The following is a 488-nucleotide window of genomic DNA, read 5'->3' as shown; positions in this document are numbered from 1 at the left end:
GTTCCCGCAGCTTGAATATGGTTTACCTTAGGTTAAGTTGTCAAGTTTGACTTGAGACTTAACGGTACAGATGAGACGAGTATGCAATGATATTTGATATCATAGTCTCATAAACGATCTAAGAGTCACATTGGATGTAATTGACATTAGATGTCTACCTAAATAGCGTAAGGCTGAGTGTAACAACTCATTCTTATGTGAAATACGGATCTTAGTCCCATATAGAAAATTATTGTAGGGTTAATTTTCTGCATGGGAATATAGCTTGTACGCGCATCTATATTGTCGTTGATTGATGATGGACTAGCTGGTAGTAGATCATTGATAGAATCTGCATTTTGTTTTTGTTCGTTCTGTTTTTGTCTTTTTCTTTAGAACATGGCGTCAACCGGTAGCGTATCGAGTTTGACAATGCGATCTATTCTTGATAAGGATAAGCTGACCGAGACGAACTTCTTGGACTGGTATCGTAACTTGAGAATTGTTCT

The sequence above is a fragment of the Tarenaya hassleriana genome, unplaced genomic scaffold (genome assembly GCF_000463585.1).
Source record: "Tarenaya hassleriana unplaced genomic scaffold, ASM46358v1 Cleome87, whole genome shotgun sequence".
Lineage (NCBI taxonomy): Eukaryota > Viridiplantae > Streptophyta > Magnoliopsida > Brassicales > Cleomaceae > Tarenaya > Tarenaya hassleriana.
Note: the sequence above shows the minus strand (reverse complement) of the source record.